The sequence below is a fragment of the Protopterus annectens genome, chromosome 3.part0 (genome assembly GCF_019279795.1).
Source record: "Protopterus annectens isolate FY-2018-M chromosome 3.part0, PAN1.0, whole genome shotgun sequence".
Lineage (NCBI taxonomy): Eukaryota > Metazoa > Chordata > Ceratodontiformes > Protopteridae > Protopterus > Protopterus annectens.
The window spans coordinates 1,917,618,362-1,917,640,280 of record NC_056731.1 but is presented as its reverse complement, the minus strand read 5'-3'; the positions used below and the strand labels follow the sequence as shown (position 1 = coordinate 1,917,640,280).

Sequence of the window (21,919 nt, the reverse complement as noted above, 5' to 3'; positions counted from 1 at the left end):
GTCATATGTTTGTACGGATGAAAACAAACCATTTTGGCATAGTTTCATTTGCAAAAATTATACATGATTTATAATCTTCTATACAGTCATTGTTCATCAAACATTAAATAGCTCTTTCAGTTCCTGCCTTTCCTTAAACCTCATTCCTCTCGCAAAACATTATTGTGCCTGTATTGTTCCGGCAGTTCCCATTTTTCTTATGTAATTTGTTTCTACCCTTTTTTAAAGATCCCACTTTCAGTTCTTTGTATTTCTGTTACTATATTCACTACTTCTAGTATGTTTGGTTTAGACTTTGATTTCCATTTTGTAGTAATTGCTTTTTAGCAGCCATTAGAATTAAACTCATCAAGGTCTTACTATGTCTAGGTAATTCTGATTCTTTATCACAGCTCAAAAAAATAATTTCCTTAGTTGCACCAATTTCCTTACCAACTATTTCAGACAGAGTAGTCTGCAAGGAATTTTTAAAGTTTGCCTGTTCATTACACTCCCAAAATATATGTTCCCAGTTACCTCTTTCTTCCCAATCACACCTCCAACATTTGCCATCTACCTGAGGAAAAGTTCATTGGAGTCTGCTTGGGGTATAAAAATATGTATAACCAATGCACCATCTTTAGCACTGCATTATAAAAATACCTATGCAAACACTGGCAAGCGCAACGATCCTAAATCTTGTAGACGTTGTTGCATTTTTGGGAGCCATACATCTGCATTCCCATTGTTTCTTGTGAATTGCTTATCCAGTTTCTCTTCCAAATGCATTATAACCTCCTCTGATTGATTCCTATAGTTATTTTGCAATGCTTTATATGCCCTATTAATTTTTTTTGCAGCAGCTTCTGTTGTAGATTATACTAAAAATTATACCTGTGCTAGTCTTTCACTTAGGATCCCCCTATTCCTTTTTCTTTGCTATTACTCTGATATCAGTCCTTGATAGGGAAGGCAATCTCTAGCTGTTAGTCCATATGTATTCTTGGCCTCATCCCATTATGTTGCCTTTCCTTCTCTAATCATTTGCTCCCAATACTTTGGTTGCTTTGCCAGTTTTCTCCAGTAAATTCCAGCCTCCTGTTACCTGTTCTCTGTACTCTTAATTGCAATCATACCTATTTGCTGAATCTCGTTTTCACATTCACATGTTAGCTTAGTTCTTAGAATACTTTGTGCTATTTTATAAATATAATATTTGGTATGGCTACTGTTGTTCTCTGTAAGAATCTGCATCCGTAACCCCAGTCTCTCCTTATTTCTTGAGCTTCCCCTCATTTTAGGGCCATCTCTTGGAATTAATAACAAAGGCACAAGAAGACTCCAGAACATTTAATTTAGCGCTTTTGTCGGTGGTACAACATTGACTTCCTCAGAATGAAATAAAACCATTGTGACTTCCTTTTATACAGAAGGAAAAGTCACATGATGCCCATCAATTAAAATCACATAAAAATAATGAAAAATGACAACACTAAAATAAAGAATTGTATGTGCATATATACAGAATATTACCATATACACCAATGTATAAATATAAATGTGAATAAAAACATCTTACACAGCACCACCATAACCCCACTAAAGATAATTCAAAATGTATATGAAACCACCTAAATGAAATAAATAATTAATTGTTTATGTAAACATTTTGGAGTCTTCACCGACCTTGTGCCTCCTTTATTTGTTGTTAGTTTCTGAGTGTGCCTTTTTCTGAGTTTGCACTTCGAATTATTGCTTTCTGCTTGTGCTATGTATAGGAACCTTAACTGTGTAGCTCTAAAATATCCTTTCAAATCAGGTAACCCCAAACCACCTTATCCTTTTGGAAGGATCAGTGTAACCCTCTTGACTCTTGCCCTCTTCTCCTCCCAGATAAAATGCTTCAAAACTCTATTAATTATTATCCACAGTGTCTCCTGTGGTTAATAGAAATATGCCCGACCAGTGTATAAAAATTAAAGGGGCTAAAAACATTTTCACTGCTTGTATCTTGCTATCCATATCCATAAAACAGAGCTTCTGGTTTCTCAGTTTTTGTATTGTATTTTGTTTAGTCTCTTCCAACATACACTTAGCTGCAGTAACAGAATCTTTTTAAAAGTACTTCATTTTATCATATCCCCATAAATATGGGGCCAATTCATGTGTGGGTACATAGTCTACAGTTATTGCTTTTGTTTTATCTTCATTAATTTTGTATCCTGAAAAGACTTGAAACTGTCTCAGAATGTTCCACAACACTGAAATATCCTTTTCTGGTTTTATCAGGTACAAAATAATATCGCCTGCAAATAAAGCTAGCTTTTCTTGCGTACCATACCAATTATGTCCTTGAATTTCTGAGGCTCTTATTTTCTTTCCTGATGGTTCTAAATATAATGCAAATATCAAAAGGGAAAGAGGATACCCTTCCCTGGTTTCTCTGTGCAAACAGAAATTATCAGAGAGGATCCCTCATATATCCTCCTAATTAACATTATTATTGTGAAAAAGGAATGCAAATGCTTCCACTGCCCTACTCATAATATCCCAGCTTACGCTGTCAAATGCCTTTTCTGCATTAAGACCCACCAACAGTGGTATTTTCTTACATTCTGCCTCCATAGGTTCATAGGTAGGTACTAAGCTGTCTGCCCGAAGGCATGTATAAGCCTAGCCAGAATGTGTTGGCTTTCACCGCCCCCTTAGATTAGTTCCCTGTGCCTCTGTGCAGCACAGCCACTGAAGTGATCCCAGAGGTAAACTTTCTGTTTCCCATCCACTCATCAATGTTTCTTTTGAAGAGTGTTAGCGAGGAGCTCTGCCTAATGTAGATTGGGATCTTGTTCTAAAGCATGGGAAGTCTCTGGACAGGAATCTATCCCTCCAGCACGTCCTATTTATTGTTGTGGTGAGGTTTAGATCCCTAGAGTGTGTGGCTTGAGGGGATAAGGTTTTCTTTAGGTGGAGCATGTCCATCAATTCTGGGTTGGACATGGCCTTGTATGTCAGGCAGAGATCACCTCTGAGTAGGCGGTATGCAACCGAGTACAGCTGTAGATGTTCATCGTGTTTCGCTGTTGCAGTCATTACACTTGGGTTATCCTGCTGGCAGGCTACCCGCAGTCGGCCTGAATTCCAAAGTCCTTGTCCGATGGTTGCTGTCGCCTCTTCCCTGACGTCAGTGCGCCAGGGGTATAAAAGATGCAGCTGACGCCATTTTCTTCAGTCTTTCTTGCCTCGCAGTGCCCGAAGCAAAAGCAGTTCGCAAGTGCCAGTCGGCCGACTCCTGAGATTTTCGAAATTGAATTTCAGATCCGAAGTCTTCAATAAAGCTAAGTACCCCGTTGGGGAAACTTTTTTCTTGCTCCAGACTGATGTCAGAAAATGTTAACAATTGTATTTCTTGTGGGAAGCAAATACCTCATAAGGATTTTCATTCTTACTGTATTCCTTGCCTAGGCCCTGACCACGACATTGCTAGTTGTCAGTTTTGTGCTAGAGTTAACCAAGGCACTATTAAGCATTGGTATGATTTTGCATTTCATTACTTTGGCCGTAGGTTTAACTATATAATGCCATCAGAACAGCCGACGACCGGAGTTCATAAAAAGCGCAAAGAAAAAGAAAAGGACAGGCATCCGAGGTCCAAAACCGACGACAAAGCCTCTTTTAGGCCAGTTCTCAGTGAGGCGCTTTTGCAGCCCCTGACACCCGCTACCTCAGAGCCACAGGCCGCCTCTGACTCCCACGTGGAGACATCTAGGCCTCTGTATACTCAAGGTATTGGGCATTCGGAAACTAATCCCTCAGATGGGTCCGGAGCCGCCAAGCAGGCAATTGGCTTCTAAGGGTGTTTTCAGACCTACACAGCTTTATATCAAGCCAACTTCAGCATCCAAGACAAAGACTAAAACAGCTTTAAAGACAAGGAAACATGTACAGCATTCTCCAGGGCAGACTTCCATGCCTAAGAAACAGATGCTCAAAATGGCCGAAGACCTAATTACTTTGATCAGGGCTTCCCATCCCCCTCCTGATAAGAGGCCTAGGCAAGACACTGAATATGATTCCTCTGATTAGGTTTCCATTTCATCTGACTCCTCTTCAGAACAGGGATATTCTATTCCTCCCTATGAGGATTCTGATGCTGAAGAATCTATTCCTTCAGCTTCTCCTCCTGAGGATTATTCCTTTGGGGAAACCCTGCATACCATGAGGGAGCATTTCCACTGGGAGAACCAAGATTACTCAGAATCTAAGAAAAGGCTCAGAGACTTTCTTCTACTACCCCAGCACAGACCTCTTGCTATTCCACCTGTTCTAGACATTGTAGATGATGTATTTTCAGAGTCTGGACTGTCTCCTGACTCTTTACCTCCTGCACCTGTTAAGCCAGACAGATACTACAGGGTTCCAGATTCTCATAAATTTCTATATAAAAACCCTGCTGCTGACCCAGAAACTATATCTCAGGGTCCCAAAGTGGTCAAGGTCTCTACTGCAAAAAACCCTGTCCCCTCAGATAGGGATTCAAGGGCACTGGACAGATGGGGGAAAAAGTTTACACTTCTGCTACCTTGGCTGTAAGGGCTTTAAATTGTCAGTTTCATATGCTTAAATATCAGCAATACTTAATGTCACTGCTAAAACAGAAAATGTTGACATTCTGAATGTTCTGAGAACAAGGAAATGCAGGATTTATTGCACACAGCTGAACAAGTGGGAAAGCATACTTTGTAATGTGGTTTTGATTCACTGGAGGCCTCTTGCAGGGCTGCAGTTACAGGTTCTGTCATTAGAAGGCATGCTTGGTTAAAGGAACAGAATCTGTCTGATCATGTTAAAGCAAAATTATTGGATGCTCCATTACAGCATGATACTTTGTTTGGTGTTAAGGCAGAAGAGGTGTTGAAGAAAATGGAGGATAAAGCTAAATCTATGCAGACAGTAAAGGATTTCTTACAGGTACAGCCACCCAGATTTAGCAGGAACTGGCCTACTAAGGATTGGTCCTTTCTAGTGTCAGATAGGCCACAAAGAGGCAGATACAGACGTCCTAGAGGCAGATCTCAGCCCCAGGGCTCATACAGTCCCAAACAATGGGGTGCTTCTACCTCCAAAAGCGGAGAAGACAAATCACAGCCTTATAGGAAACAGTCCCAATGACTTCTCTCTGCCAATGCCAAGCACTTATCTTTTGGCAGCACCCTTAGGGGGAAAGCTAGCACTTTTTTCACAAAATTGGCACATGATAACCCAGGACAAATGGGTCTTAAATGTAGTCTCTCAGGGCTACAGGTTCCACTTTCACACCCTTCCAAAGGCAAAAGGTATGCCAGACCTGCCACACAATTAATGGGTAGAGGCACAAAAATAAGTTTCATCTCTCATGGACATAAGGGCTATTCAGGCAGTACCACAACAAGAGCAGGGACAAGGATTTTACTCAAGACTTTTCTTAGTACCAAGAAAGGACAAAGCCTGGAGACCAATTCTGGACCTGTCTATTCTAAATACTTTTCTGGACGTTCCAAAATTCAAAATGTTGACTCTGCAGCAGCTTCTGCCCATGCTGGGCAAGAAGGTTTGGCTTGTAACTTTGGACCTCAAAGAGGCATACCTGCATGTCCCAGTCAGACAATCTTGCAGAAGATACCTCAGATTCATAGCTGGCTCAATGCACTATCAATTCACTGGACTGCCCTTTGGCTTATCTACTGCGCCCAGGGTCTTCACAAAATGCCTGGCACCAGTAATTGCATTTTGCAGACAAAGAGGAATTCAAATATATCCCTACTTGGACGACTGCCTTCTTCAAGCAGAGACCAAAGACATTCTACTAAAGCATCTGGCGTTTGTAAAAAGATTACTAATTTGCCTAGGGTACACAGTAAACTAAAAGAAATCAAAACTAGTACCCTCTCAAGAGATAATATTCCTGGGTGCAAGCTTAAATACAACTGCCCAGATGGCTTATCTCACGCCAGACAAACAAAAGACAACTGACTTCTTACTTCGAAAGCATGGCAACAAAGACCCGGTTATCTGCAAGAAAAATTCTGCAGGCTCTGGGCTACATGGCATCCTACATATGAGGAAACTACAATGGTATCTAAAACGTGTTTGGACTCAACATTGCCACAGCCTGGAAACATTAATTACTCTCATTCCCTGCCTGCAACAGGGGTTTCGATGGTGGGCACAGTCCTATCACCACAACAAGGGACAGCCATTCACTTTACCCACAGCCAGGCAGACACTAACAACAGATGAATCAGATTATGCCTGGGGGGCACACATGGCAGGAAAATGTATTCAGGGCACATGGCCCACAAGCCAAATGCATCTTCATATCAATCAAAAAGAGATGCTAGCTGTACAGAATGCCCTGACGGCCTTCAAGGACCTACTTCATCCAGGACAACTGCCATAAAGACGGACAATACTACAGTCATGTGGTACATAAACAAGCAAGGAGGCACACATTCCTACCCCCTCTGCAGACAAGCCATGACTTTGTGGAACACAGCATTGACTTATCAAGTACACCTGCAAACACAATTCCTGCCAGGAAAGACAAATAGTTTGGCAGACGAACTAAGTAGAAACCTCATGGATCCGCACGAGTGGAAACTAGATCCAGAAATCTTCAGCATGATAACAGGGAAATGGGGATGCCCATAGATCTATTTGCCTCACTTCACAACTGCCAGCTACAGAGATTCTGCACTCGGATTTATCACAAACAAGAATGGAAAGTGGACGCCCTTTCATTCAGCTGGAAAGCCCTTACAGTATATGCCTTCCCTCCTCTGCCTCTCCTCCCCAAGGTACTCCTAAAGGTCAGACCAGAGAAGCCAAATGTGATCCTGATTGCCCCAGACTGGCCACGCCAGCACTGGTACCCAATCCTAAAGAGCTTGTCTCAAGGCCCAGCCTGGACATTACCTCAAATTCCTCATTTGCTGACCCAACAAAACAATCGGATCCTGCACAGCCAACTCAGAACCCTAAATCTGGCTGCATGGCAGATAATGTAACCATTCAGAACACACCTCTCTCTAAAGCAGTTATGGATGTTATTTTGGAGGTCAGGAGGCCCAGCACCAGAGAATCTTATGCAGAAAAATGGAAGAGATTCTGTGCTTGGAACCAGGCACAAGGAATTGACATGCTTGTACCAAATATTTGTCAGATTTTACAATACCTAACTGAGATGCTGGACAAAGGCCTATCCTTCTCATCAATTAAGATCCATGCCTCTGTCATTTCAGCTCATTACAATACGGACCCACCTATTTTTTCTCATCCACTGCTAAGGCAGTATCTCAAAGGGGCCAAAAACATAAGACCTCCAAGGAGAGCTCAAATACCTGCATGGGACCTCAGTTTTGTCTTGGAAAAACTCACACTGCCTACTTTTGAGCCAGCCAATACAGCTGAGATAAAATACTTATCATGGAAAACAGCTCTTCTCCTAGCAATAACTACAGCAAGAAGAGTCTCAGAGTTACAGGCACTAATGGCTGTGGAACCTTTTATTATTTTCCATCCGGACAGGGTTTCTCTAAGGATAAACCCAACATTTATGCCTAAGGTAGTGTCCAGTGTGGCTCTTAACCAAACCATACATTTGCCTACCTTTTATCCAAACCCGCAGAATAAGGGGGAGAGACTTCTGCATTCTTTGGACATACACAGACAGCTACGCTTTTACTTGGACAAAACTAAAGCTTTCAGAAAGATTGAGCAACTCTTAGTGGCATATGCTGCAGGATCGCAAGGAAAAGCTATTTCAAAGCAGACTATTTCAAAATAGATAGGCCACTGCATTCGTTTCTGCTATTCACAACATGGCAAATCAGTGCCTAAGGGCATTAGGCCACATTCTACCAGAGCAGCAGCCACTTCACCAGCCTTCCTCAGAGGAGTACCAACCAAGGACATTTTGGAGGCTGCAACCTGGACTTCAGTGCACACTTTTACAAAGCACTACCACTTACCTCTTTACTCTAAATCCAGAGCAGGCTTTGCCACTGCAGTTCTGCAGGGCCTCATAGCCACTCCTAATTCTATTTAGGCCCAGCCACCCAACCTCAGCTTTGGGATTCAACCCAAGTGTAATGACTGCAACAGTGAAACACGATGAACATAGTACAGTTGTGTACCTACCATAAATGTAGATGTTCGAGTGTATTCACTGTTGCAGTCCAGGTTACCCTCCCACCATCCCCCTTTCATTGCTGGGACTTATCTGTACTTCTCTATTCTATACAATCTATGTGGAGTATTTGCTTGTAGATGAAGGTTATGTGCATGCTTTTTTATGATTAGAATTTTTTAGCCTACCCTTCTGGGGGCACCTGACATCTGGGGCAAGAAAAACTGAAGAAAATGGCGTCGGCTGCATCTTTTATACCCCTGGCGCACTGACGTCAGGAAAGAGGTGACAGCAACCGACGCCGGACCAGGACTTTGGAATTCAGGCCGACTGCAGGTAGCCTGCCAGCAGGATAACCCAGGTATAATGACTGCATCAGTGAATTCACTCGAACATCTACCTTTATGGTAGGTACACAACTGTACTTTTCTTCAGTCGAGCTGCATAGGGCATCTGTTTGAGGCCATTGATCCTCTTGGTGAGGTACTTCTGTGGTCTTTCCAGCTGTTGCAGGTGTCTTGTAAGGTATATCCCAAATGTGGCGTTGTACTCTATAATGGGTCTGATGATTGATGAGTACAGGGTCACAATGACCTCTTTTGATCTGGTTGCGAACCCTTTTGTGATTGGGTGCGCCACGTAGAAGGATTTTCTAACCACTTTGGCAATGTGATTATCAAAGCTGAGATTACTATCTACCTGTGTCCCCAGATCCCTTATTACGTCTTCCAGATTTAGGGGACTACCACCTATGTGGTAGTTTGTGGGTACTTTGTTTTTTCCAAAGGGGATGACTACGCACTTTTTGGCATTTAGCTTGAGGCCATGATTTTGACACCAGGTATCCTTTTCAATGAGACCCTTTTGGAGGATGTCTGTGTTAGCCAGAGAGTCAATTATAGCCCCTGGTTTGCAGTTGTCTGCGAACTTGGTCAGCCATAGTCCTCCTATGCTTGCCTGTACGTCTGAGAAGTATATTCCGAACAGGAGGGGTCCTAGGACTGAGCCCTGAGGAATGCCATTTTGTAACCATTTTAGAGTTGGACCTAGCTCCTGCAACTCTCACCATGTGGGTTCTGTCCATGAGCCAGTTGGCAACCCATCTTGTGACATAGGGGTTTATGTTCAGGCTGGTGAGCTTGTCTATAATACCAGAATGGGGAATGGTGTCGAAGGCCTTAGCGAGATCTAGGTAGGCTGTGTGTACCACCGTTCCCTCGTCTATAGCCTTGGTAACTGTCTCAAAGAAGTCCACCCGGTTTAGGAGGCATGATCTGCCCTTAACAAAGCCGAACTGGGTAGGGTCCAATGTTCACAGGTTCCCAATGTCTCTGTTAATGAGTTCCATGATGATGCGCTGCTTAGCTTTGCAGACCCAGCTAGTCAGGCTTATAGGATGGTAGTTTCCACGGTCTTTTGTGGCTCCACTTTTGTGGAGCGGAATAACCGTTGCTGTGCACCACTCTATGGGTATGTAGCCTGTGGAGAGGCTGAGTTTGAACAGTGTGTTTAGGTGAGGGGTTAGTTCTTCTTTGAGCTCGTGTAGGACGCAACCTGGGACACTGACCGGTCCCATTGATGCTGTGTTTTTGGCTTTGGAAAGGGCTGTTTTAACCTGAGTGTCTGTGATTTCATGAACTCTACATTCTTCTGTTATGGTTATGGGCCCCTTTGGGGGTGAGAAGGGGGTGAAGTTTGAGCTGAACCTGTCTGCCAGGATGTTGGCAATATCGGTCGGTTCAGTGTATTTTGTGCCATTCTGCACTAACTCCGAGCAGATCTGAGCATTGCCTCTTAGATTCTTGACATAGCTAAAGAATGCCTTGTGGTTATCTTTGGAGTCCTTGGCAATTTTTCTTTCAAAGCTCGCCTTGGATGATTTTATGAGGGATCGTAGTTTCTTGCTGATACTGATCAGGGATGTCTTCCCTTCTTGGGATTTTACTCTTTTCTGTACTAGTTTCCTCCTTCTATTGTATAGCTTGTTTATGGCAGGAGTCCACCAAACTGGTTTCCTTTTCTTGGAGGAGTGAGTCTTGGTTTTGCTTGGGATGGGCATGATCCATGCATTTAAAATAAATAAAACGTTGCTGTGAGGTGCGTATAGCAGACCTTTGGTGAGGTCCCTACATTTTGTTCTTTCATTCAGTTTGGTTGTTCGAGACCTCACACACTATGGAAGAACCTGTTTTGGAAGTGAGTGAAGTAATACAGTGCAATACTTTGGAGAAGGTGGGTGGAGAAGGGCTCAATGTGAACTTGATTAAGTCCGGTAATCCTCTTTTGAGCCTTAATTTCCAGATATCTACTGAAGAAAGTTTTATCAAAACTACTTCCCTGAACACTGACCAGAATTTTGAAGAGATGTTAAGAGACTTTAGCTATAAGGTTAACAGACTAAAACATTTACAGTGGCAAAGAAACCACTTTGAGACATGCCTTAAGTTTGGTATTGTGCCTCGAGGCATGAGGGTGTTCTGCATGCCTACACAAGGGGAGCACTATCCAGAACTGTTGGCCAAATGGCATTTGATCAACATCAACACTGGTTTTGCTTACATGAGGCTGCGGTTGGAATTTTTTTCACCTGAAGAGGAACAATTGAGTAAGGAGGTTGAATCATTGCAGCGGAGATTAGAAACAGAGTTCAGAGGAGAGAGATATACCAAAAGACTGGATGATTTGTATTGCACTTCTTCTGCTACAGATAATAGAATGCAGCAGCAGAAAACAAAGAAGTTACATAGAGATTATGAGGATTTTATGAAGGGGAATATGTTCGTGTGGCCCAGAGAAGAGCATAATGCGTCCATACAGAGGAGCGCTGTAAGAGATGCCTCTGCTGTGGAAACAACGGTCAGACGTCTTCCACATAGACCTGATGACTACCGGCCAGTAGATGTCACTGTTGCAGCACAATGATCGACACAAGGTATAGTTAATGCTCCTACTGTTTCTGGCTCACAGCAAGAGACTGAAATGGCTTCTTGTGCAACGAGAATAGAGACTGCTTCTACAGAAGTGGGGACCACTATTGACACTGAAGGGCTGTCGTCAGCTCCTGTTTTTTCAGCTAATACCGAAAAGGTGTTGGAACTAGGGGCTAGACCCAAATAAAATTTACCACCTCTCTATAAAGAGCGTTTTTTAGCCCATTTACCAGCGCCAGTCAAACATGCCGCGGTGGTACGGCGGTAGCATTGTTACCTCACAGCAAGAGGTTCTCCCGTTCGATTCTCGGCTGGGCTTGGGAGTGCCTTCTGTGTGGAGTCTGCATGTCCTCCCCGCGGTTGGGTAGCATTCGAAAGACTTGCGTGTGTAAATGGGCATGCCTTCGTTGAAGGTTGGGCGTCGAGCTGGCACCTCTGTGTTTCATAAAAATCTACTGCCAGTCATTAGCAGACCGGAGTTCTACTGTGGCAACCCCTTACTGGGAAAAGCCAAAGACAAACAACAACCAGCGCCAGTCAAACAAAAAGGGGAATGGAAATGCTCCCACAGCGAAGGAAGGGGAGCCAAAAAAAGGAGGACTCTAGATTGACTTGTAATTGTGACTTTAATATTGTATATAATTTATCTCGTTATACATTATCGGATGATGAGCTTTTTGTTCTGAACAAGGGGCTGACTTTCGTCCCGAGTAGGGACAGTTGTTTTAATGAAATTATAATGGATCTTATGTTTTTTTGCAGGAATATAATGTTAAGACAAATGTATGGAAATAGTTCTGTGTCCATAGTAGGCCTAAGACAACCGAGCAGTTTTGAACCTCCTTTTACGATCTGTATGCATACTTTCATAAAATGTTGTGAACAAGATGTTATGCATTATTTGAATGATAATAGGAATAGAAAGTTTTATAACTTGACTATATCACAGTGCAATGCTTTAGGTTGTTTACAAAATAATGAAGATTTGATTATAAAACAGGCTGATAAAGGTGGGGCCGTGGTTGTCCTAGATAAGGATACGTATTATGAAAAGTTAAAGGGGCTGCTTTCTGATGTTAATACATATTTTCTATTTCATCCTTAATGGTAGGCCATATTGTTCAGAAAGTTCATGATAAACTAACTGTTTGTTTAAAACAGGGCTTGATGGATGAAGATTTATTTCAATTTTTATGGATAGATAAACCAGTGGTTCCAATATTTAAGGCCCTTCCGAAAATACATAAGGATCTGAAAAATCCCCTCTTAGACCCATAATTTCGGGCAGGAACTGGGTCACAGAGAATATCTCGATTTGGCTAGAGACCGTAATGAGACCCTATGTAGACAGAATGGATGAGGTACTGAAAGATACAGGTCATTTTCTGTCATCCCTGGGGGATTTGGTAGATGGAGGGTTGGAGTGTGAGTATGTAATGGTAACATTGGATGTGAACAATTTGTTCACTGTTATCAGTAATGAGTATGGTATCAAGGCAGTTTGTGTATTGTTGCAGGAATTAGGGGCTGATGAAATTAAGTTGAGATTGATAGCCCAGATGCTTAGCCTTGTTCTGGAACATAACATCTTCGTTTGTTTGAATGAGATCTACAGGTAAGCACAGGGGGTAGCCATGGGCACCCCCTGTGCTAATACGATGCTAATTTGGTCTTGTCATATTGGGAGAGACGGTTTGTTGTAGGGGAACAGAATGGTTGGAGAGACAAAATTGGCTTATATAGACATTTTGTAGAGGACGTTTTTGTCTTATGGAAGGGTAATGAATCTGAGCTTGATGAGTTCATAGCATATTTAGAGAGTACCACCTCGTTTCTCCGTTTTACTGTCACACACTCTAGAAAGGAATTAGATTTTCTAGATGTCAGTGACACAGGAGAGAATGGGATTCTCTTCCAATCTGTATAGGAAGAGCTGCTGTAAAAATAGCTTATTGGGTTATGACAGTGCATCCGAGATATACATTTGGTAATATAGTGAAAGGACAGTTAAGTAGAGTGTCGAGGATTTGTACAGAGGATCCTAATTTTGAAGAACAGGTTTGTAGTTTGGAAGGACATTTTTTAGACAGGGGATATAATGAAGAATTGGTTAGAAGGACACTTGACCAGAGAGAGATTCTCAAAAGGGGTAGGATGTGTCCTTGGATGAGGTCACGTAATGGAAAGGGCAGTTCTAATACTACTCGTGCCACTGTTAATGATAGACATGACACTAGGATTATGTTTACATATAGCAACAATGTACATGGTGTCTGTGAAATAGTCAGGAACAATTGGAATATTTTAAGTACTGATGATAAATTGAGTGTATTGTTGGGGCAAGTTCCTTTGTTTGGTTTCAGGAGAAATAAAAATCTTAAGGATATTTTGGCTACAGAACATGTACCTAGATGGAGGCCAGTTATGAATAAGGAAGGGACAGTCCCTTGTGGGTCATGTAAGGCTTGTGAGGTTATAAATAAAGCAGTGGATTTTATACATCCTGTTACAGCAAAAGAATTTCATTTTAAAGCCAGGGTGACTTGTAGAACCACAGATTTGATTTATTTAGCTGAATGTCAACAATGTGTGAGTTTTTATGTAGGGAAAAATGAACTGTATGTTTAAGGCTAGAATTTTACAGCATCTATCCTGCATTAGGACAAAGAATCCACATAAAACATTGTACAGGCACATAGATCAGAATGAGGGGCATTGGTTTAAATTTAGGGCCATTAGGAATATGTACAGAAGTTTGGGGGATGTGAAACAACAGACTGAATTAGAGGAGAAAAGTGGATAATTGAGTTGTTGGCTCATAGAGCACCAGGGCTCAGTGAAGCAGTCCCCATGATACCCGCCTTAAAAAATAGGCGGGTGCATTATTAGAAATGATTGGATACAAAATAGTTTAAATATTTTCCCCTGAGTAGTGTAGTATTAGCTGCAGAAGGGTTAGTACCCGAAAGCGCTAAGGATTTGACAATTTCTACTGAAGCTTCTTGGAATTTCATTCATTGATTTTATCCATCGACTTTGTGTTTTGATGGATGTCTGCCATGTGAATTAAATTTTGGAACACAGTGGTGGTCTGCAACTTTTTATTTATTTTATTTGGACTGTGAGATGTGTATAGCAGACCTTTGTTGAGGTCCCTACATTTTGTTCTTCCATGATCCATGTATTCTTTTAGGTGCTCAAAGAATGCATTAGTAAAGGATTTTGCAGCTTGGACAGCGTTATCCTTCAGCATGGGAGCCTTGAAACTTTCCACCTTGGTCTTAAGTAACGTGAAGTTTGCTTTTGAAAAGTTTTTCACGGTGGTTTTCTTGTCTGGGGGTGGGGGCGGAATGTGGATATCCAAAGTGATTTGTTTATGGTCAGATCTAACCAGCGAGGGGTTGACCTCCGGTGTGCAACACCGGTCGCCCATGTTGGTGATGACTAGATCCAATATGTTATCACCTCTGGTGAGAGTATTGACCAGTTGAACCAGGGCGTTTGAGTTTATAAATTTTAGGAAATGTTGGGCAAGGGAGTTAGTACTTGAGTAGTTCTTCCAGTTAATGTTTGGGTAATTGAAATCACCCAATATTAGCGTGTTTGGTAGGACCTTTATGTTTCCCAATGTTTCCAGAAACGCGGAATGGGGGTCCTGGGACATGGTGGGTGATCTGTAGCAAGCTACAAATTGAATTGCAGTTTAACCCGTTGTTAGTTGCACGTGGATGGTCTCTGAAGCATCGTGCTGTGCCACTAACCTGGAGGTGTGGGTATCCTTGATGAATATGGATACGCCCCCGCCTTTTGTATTTCGGTTTGGGTTCTGTGGCCGAAATGTATGGTATGAGTTGTAGTCTGGTAGTGCTGGGGTGCTCAGTGGAGCCTTAAACCAGGTTTCTGTTACTGCACATATATCAATTTTCTCCATACTGAGGAGTGCCTCGAGTGCATGCATTTTGAGGTTTAGACTTCTGGCATTGAGTAGAATTACCTTCAGTTTTTTGTTACTTGTGCTATTTATGGAGGTGGGTTTGTCTTTTGAGCCTTGCCTAAAAAAGGCACTATGGGGGTGTCAAGAGCCTTGGCCAGTATTCGAAAGCCTAAGGGTGACAGGTGCAAGCCATCTCTAACGAAGCAGCGTGGCTTGTCGAGCATGTCATCCCAGGCGGACAGACACTTGATCCCCTTTGAATGACACCAGAAACGTAGTTAATTGTTGAAATCGAGAATTTTTTCTTTATACCGTGGTATCATTCTTGGTGAGGGCAGGATGCTACTCAGGATCAGAGTCATACCGGCCTGGGCTGTGTGATCGGAGAGCTCTTCCATGTCTCTTTTCATGTAGTCCAGGGAGGTACGGCTCAGGTCATTCACACCAACATGGACAATGACAGAGTCATATTTGTACTTGTTCTGGAATGACCTGAGTGCTTGTGTTATGTGGCGGATCCTGGCACCCGACAGGCAGCTAACAGTAACCTGCTCCTTATTCAGCCTAGTGAGTGGGACGTCAGTGTGCCTGACTATAGAGTCACCTATTGCTAGTATGTTGAGTATGTTATTTTGCCTTAAGGGTTGTGATTGCATGGCACACTGGTTTTGTGAAGTATGTGTTTCATGGTTTGTGTTGGGGAGTGGAGGTTGCTTGGATGTTTGCTTTGGAGGTCTCTGTTGGTTTTGCAGGTTTTTATTTAGAACCTCCGAGTATGTTTTCATGTATTTATGTGTGTTTTTTGCAAGTGCTGCTTTAATAGGTCTATGTGAGACTGGTGGTGTGATGCAAGTATTTCCCTTCTCCTCTTGACTGTCTGATCCAGTTTTGGGTTGAGAGAGCTTAGCCTCCAGTTTGGCTGTATAATTACATCTCTCGCATGTATTAGTGTTTGGTGGTAGGAGGAGGGGGTTGTCTGTGTACATGAAGCAGTTGTAACATTGCCTTAAAATGCCCAGATTCACCAGTTGGACTGGAGAGTACACCTGAAACTGCACTTTGGACATGCCTGGTTAGGTACAGTGAACTGTTTTACTGGATGGCTGGTAAGGTCGAATAAAGAGCCTTGTTCTTCTATACAGTACAGGAGGGGTCTAGTGCTAGGGTTTATAAGTGCTTGCTATACGTTTTGAGCAAGTGCCGGGCTGAGAAATGAATGGCTTGAGTGCTTAAGTTGAAGGTTTGTCTAGTTCCAAGGGAAAAATTGAAGAGGAGACTTTCTGGAGCCGGGAATAGTTTTACCTAGCTAACCGGCACTGCCTGTTGCGCAAAACCGGGCAAATAAGGTATTTAAATACGGTGGGAGGTTGGCATAATGGTTAAGGTGTTCACCTTACAAACACAAGGTCCAGGGTTTGATTCTCAGATGGGGTAAATGGCTTGGCTTAAAATGGCACACAAAGGCAGTTAGCCTAGTACTAACCTATGAACCATTTATAGCAGGGAAATGAAATAGATAGAAAATAGCCCAAAATGGCCAACAAACTACTAATTTCTGGGCTGAAACCACTCCTCCAGGGACAGATAGGCTGCTCAAAGCTCCCATCTCTCACAGGTGAACAGAGAACTTCCTTCTATCCAAGTAAGGTATGGGCAAACACAGAGATTTGTAACACAGTCCTGAATTCAGCACTAACCTGACAACTGGACTCTACTAGCTTAGAAAGGCAGGAAACAAATATATATATATATATATATATATATATATATATATATATATATATATATATATATATAAACAGTAAAAAACAAAGCAGGAGGTAGCAGCCATTTATACCAAGCTTATCATTGCCATCAACTGCCCATAAATGCTGTGCTTTACTCTTCTTTGATTGTCTGATGAAGTGGCTGGTGCCACGAAAGTGCTCACCTCTTTTACTAATAAAGCTGTTATTCTACATAGCCATGGCTGCTACCTCCTGCTTTGTTTTTTACTGTTCATTTTATTGTTGTTGGAGGTAACTCTTGCCAGTACCATTTGTTTTTTACTGCGGATATATATATATATATATATATATTTTTTTTTTTTTTTTTTTTTTTTTAGAAAATAAAGCAGATACACTAAAAAAAACACTTGAATGCACAGAAAAGGATACTTATTGTTGTATATCGCAGATCAGAGTTGTAGTCAATGCCCCTAGTAATAAAGTAGGAAGAAACACAAATACGGTAAAAGCAGATGAATATATATATATATATATATATAAAACACAATAGAAAACGAACAAACTGATTTAAAGAAGTTACCCAATTAACCAGAAAAAAAAGCTCAAAACTGAGCCCTGTTCCAGCAGTCTTCAGTCAGACAAGTTCTAACTGCACACCCCTGCTTACTAGGGTGCAGGGGAACCTTCTCCAAAAAAGATGGCCTGGATCAGTGCTCAAGTTATACAAACAAAGCTAGATTCAGCAGGCCTGAATCTGGTCTGCGCTGCAGCAACAAGCCGCACCAATTTCAGAAAGAAACAGTTCAAATAAGCAGGCACAATAAGCCTGTGACCAGAAATTCCCAGCTCAGAAGGGCAGAATCCAGCCTCTCCTCCCACAAGAGTGCAGACCACAAACCTTCTTAATGTAGAATAACTGGCCTGAAGCCCAAGTGCTTAAGCCAGAACTAATACACTTAGAATAGCAGACACTGGGCCTGTAAGCTACCTGTCTTGCCACAACCGTGCAGACCACAAACCTTCTTAATGTAAAACAGCCTGTATGAAGCCCAAGTGCTTAAACTAAATGACTTAGAATAACCATTACAATTTAATCAGGCTACTACCAAGCAGTAATAAATGCAACAGAATAAATAAAATTGAGTATTTTTAAGAAAAGCTAAATAAAATAGGAGGAAAGACAAACACAGTAAAGACAAATGAATAAAGTGCAATTTTTTGTTTTTGAAGTGCAAGGAGAGAGGAAGGAAGAACCTGAGTTGGCTGGCCTCCTCAAATCTTCTCTCTGTATTAAGTAGAGTAGATCATTGTTCTAACAATGTTAAATGTTTGCCTCTCCACCACAAAACCACACTGATACATATCTATCAATTTTAGCATCACCTTTGCCATTCTTTCAGCCATTGTAGACATAAACACTTTTTATAGTAATGATTTAGAACCAAAATGGAACTTTATGAAGCTGGATCCAATGGGTCTTAACCATCTTGAAGTATTACAAGATGTTGGTGTTTCTCCTCTTTTTAAAATACCGTTAAACAAAACTTTCCAGATCTTTATCACTTTCTTCCCTCCTTGCTTCCAGACTTCCACAGGAATACCATCTATTCCTGTAGACTTTAATGTACATTAATTGTAAATCACCATTTTTTTCTTCTCCTCTTTGTATCCTGTTAGTAATTGAACCTCATATACCTCTAACCTTGGCATATTTAATCCTTCCATAAACATTTCCATTTGTAGTTTTTCTTAATTTCCATATTTCTCTGCTTTATACAGATATTCATAACATTTCCAAAATATTTGTAATATCTCTATGGGATCTCTGGTTATTTGCCTTGTTTTAGGCTCCCTAAGCTTGGCAAAAACCCTTTCTGCTTTCTTTTGCTAAAGCTATTGTTTTAAAAGCTTTTGTAGTCTGGAGTTATCAAAAACAGTTGTTTAACATCAGTCTTTCTAAACTCTTGCATGTTATCAAAGTAGTCCCTTATTTTCTGTTGAGCACTCTGCCTCTTCTTGCTCTTTGTGATTCCCCTTATTTTGCAATACCTTAACCTTTGTCAATCCCTCTAAATAAGTCTGGTTACTTCTTAACCATATCTCTCTTTCTTTTATTTCTACCTGCTATTAAGCTCCACTTTCATTTTATCCCACTTCCTAGCTATATTTTCTAAAAAAATTTCTATCCTCCCTAATAACTCCCAAATAATTTCCACTACCCATTCCTTAAATTCCTCTCTGTTTAACAGATGGGTGGAGAAGCGCCAGTGTCACATTTATATTTCATTACCCTGCATTTGTATTTCAGTTATTATTGCCACATGATCTGAAATAGTTTTGGGATGCATATCAAAACTTTCAAGTAAATGCACATGTTCCTGTGAAATATAATTTGTCCACCCTAGCCTAGTTTTTGTACCTTGGGGAATATGTAAATTCTCTCCAAGCACTTACTACTGAATTCACATCTTCCATAACAAATATTTTCTAAATTTCTTCAAAAATGTACCCCTTTTGTTATATTTTCAATTCTACCCCTGATACATCCTCACTGTTGCAAATCAAGTTTCAGTTTCCCACCTGTAAGTAATATTCCCTGCTGGAAACTAATGATTTTTCCCAGAATTTTCTTAAGCTCCATTATAGCATTTTTAGGTAGAATATAAATACATACCTGCATAATCCTCCTTCCCTGCCAGTAGCCCCTTAAACTACAAATCTACCATTATTGTCTCTTTTTTCCTCTTCTACCACTATTAGAGCTCCTCTAGCAATTCATTCCTTTCTCTTAGATATTTAGCTGAATAACCATCCTGAAACCTTTTTTTATCAGATTCATGTGGCAATGACAAAAAGGCAAAAGTTAGAGCTGGATGTGGCAGAGTTAAAGATGTTAAGATTTGCACTGGGTGTGACGAGGGTGGACAGGATTAGGAAAAGTATATTAGAGGGTCAGCCCAGGTTGGAAGGTTTGGAGACATAGCCAGAGAGGCAAGATTACATTGGTTTGGACATGTGCTGAGGAGGGATGCTGAGTATATTGGGAAAAAGATGCTAAAGATGAAGCTACCAGGTAACAGGAAAAGAGGAAGGCCTAAGGTAAGGTTTATGGATGTGGTGAGAGAGGACATGCAGGTGTTTGGTGTGACAGAGCAAGATACAGAGGACAGGAAGAAATAGAAACAGATGATCCGCTGAGGCAACCCCTAACGGGAACAGCCAAAAGAATATGATGAAGACCTGTGAGACCATTCACATTCAAAGATAATATGGATAGTGTTGCCATTATGATAAGAAGTTATTATTCCCACCTGTTATGTACAACAGCTTTTTCTAAACGTTTAGTTTTAGATTTTGTTTTACATGCATACACTGATGTTTGGCAGGTTGATCTTTAATACAAGTTGTTTCTTGTCATGTCCATTTGAACATGTGTCATATCCGACATAATTGTATAACTTACTTCATTATATCTCTTTATTAACCTATGCAATACTAAACTCTCCCTTCCTACATAATTTTGTAACTTACTTCATTAAATATCTTGAACTCCTTGTAAAACTTTCTTTACTGAAATGCAAGAACACTAAACTTCTCAGCAATGTATTCTGTCTACAGTATCAATCCATTTACTTATGGGAAGATTTTAGAGTTACAAGAACAGTGTCGACTTATAATTGTTGATGCATATACTTTACTGTGTATACCTGTCTTGTAATTATGTTTGTATTTTTCTGAGAAATGTTAACTACTGTTTTTCTGAGAACTGATTGAAATTCATTTGGTAATATAAATTTACTGCAATGGAGCTTTTCTCCTTGGACGTCCGCTGAAAATGAGCTCTGCCCAGTCAGATTTTCCTGGTCAACAAAGAAAATAAACAATAAAATTGTGCTTAAGGGGTATCTGCATAATATCTCTTTTGTGTCATAATGTGAGATTTCCTGGAATCCATTTAAAATGCAAAAAAATATTGCTGTAAGGCCTTATGCAAAACATATGCAGATTCCCTCCCCCAAGAAAACTCCTGACTTTTCCAGACATTAGTCAAATTGCATGGTTCCAAAAGGTATCTTATTGCAGCCAGCAATGGTCAAGACAGTAGATAAGAATATGCAAAAAAAAAAGGGTGGAACTTGAACCTTAATGTTTGTGTGTTAGCTGCGCTGAGAGACCAATAATATCATTCTGTTTTGGTTGAAGTTGAACTATTTTGAATTATTTCATCAGAATCTGCATGCATGTATGTAACATTTCTTTGTCTGAAACAGTAACAGTGGTGCTTATGCTAATGGTATTATTATCATGTACCCAAAATTAATGTGGGAATTTTAGACTGTAATGTTGAAATACTGTTCTGTGTTCAAGTATAACATATTGAGGAGCATGTTTTATGGTGCTGTGTTCCAAAATGCCAATATATTAAGGGGCAAGAAATCATATGGATGACATGGTGTAGTGTAATATAATTCTTTTCAGCAAAGGAAAACTTAATTAGGAAGTAAAAGCATGGACGGAAGTTTGCAAAGGACATGTATTACAGCAGCTTGTTAAGACTTGGGAATAAAGAACAAAAAATACCAAATCGAGTTGTTTACTGCAAATCGGTGTTTTAAACTTACAATATGTAACCACCTTAGGGCCACTAGTAAGCAAGGTCCCACCCACACTCCACATGGATAATATAATGCAGGCAGAAATGCCTGGAAGGGCGTACAGTCAGTGACACACGCATAACATAATACAGGCAGAAATGCCTGGAGAGTATAGAGTCAGTGAAAAAAACAGTGGTTCAGTAGTTAACTTTGCTGTTCACAAAGCTTGTTTTTTTCATTTTGAACTGCAGATGGGGTTTGCTGTTTGTTGAGCTTGGATGTACTCTTGGGTTTTTAGCTGGAACAGATAGCCTAAACAGCCATAAAATCCCTAACTTGGTTTACTTCACCACCAAAAGCATGCAGCTGGATGAACTGCATTGTTGTTGTTTCATCTGATAGACTGAAGCCATTCAAGCATTATTTCCTGCTTTATGTCTGCTGCTTGACATGACTGACTCTGGCTTCGCATGCCTCTGATAAATTAGGTATTGGATAGATAGCTGAAGAATATCCTCTATCAGCAGAGAGGTGGTAGCTTTACCTACCTTATACTTAAGCAGGACGTGTTGTAATCACTAAAACTAAAT

General features: G+C 40.9%; 1 protein-coding gene across 1 annotated transcript in view; it reads left to right on the top strand.

The window, feature by feature from the left end:
- The window catches only part of NBEAL2 (neurobeachin like 2), a 3,059,867-nt gene that overhangs the window by 2,535,922 nt on the left and 502,026 nt on the right, over window positions 1-21,919 (top strand). The gene's annotated exons all lie outside the window — the stretch shown is intronic.